Raw genomic sequence first — 502 nt, 5'->3', positions numbered from 1 at the left:
TTTGAAAGTTTATCAAGAATTTTAAGTCGTCTGATGGCTTTTTAGTTGTATATTGATTGACGACTGTTTGAAATGATAAGAGATAATCCGATGGATTAGTTTTATTATGTTATTTTCCATAATATTAATAACAAGACGCAGAGGAGTTTTCATTTATCTCAATGATTATTTTAGTTTCTAGTCTCCATTTATGAAGCACGCGCGTCCAGTTATGAAATAGTGTGATAGTATCTCAACAGAGATATGCAAGTAAAAGGTGAGGTGGATGGTGGTTTGAAGATGTAGGCAAATTTTTTGTAGGGGCGTGGGAGTATTTGTTAACAGTAGGCAGTAGTTAGGCAGGCAGAAAGGAAAAAGTGGGTAACTAGATTCCATAATTCAATATAAGGCAATCAGAGGTGATAACTAAAGCTCGGGGATTAAATGTTATAAGTACGAGAGAGAGAGAGAGAGAGAGAGAGAGAGAGAGAGAGAGAGAGAGAGAGAGAGAGAGAGAGAGAGA

At 36.5% G+C, this 502-nt stretch overlaps 1 long non-coding RNA gene across 1 annotated transcript in view; it reads left to right on the top strand.

The window, feature by feature from the left end:
• Window positions 1–502, top strand: part of LOC128249034 (uncharacterized) — a 10,418-nt gene that overhangs the window by 1,718 nt on the left and 8,198 nt on the right. The window lies entirely within an intron of this gene.

The sequence above is a fragment of the Octopus bimaculoides genome, chromosome 11, assembly GCF_001194135.2.
Source record: "Octopus bimaculoides isolate UCB-OBI-ISO-001 chromosome 11, ASM119413v2, whole genome shotgun sequence".
Lineage (NCBI taxonomy): Eukaryota > Metazoa > Mollusca > Cephalopoda > Octopoda > Octopodidae > Octopus > Octopus bimaculoides.
Note: the sequence above shows the minus strand (reverse complement) of the source record. Positions and strands in the feature narration are given on the sequence as shown.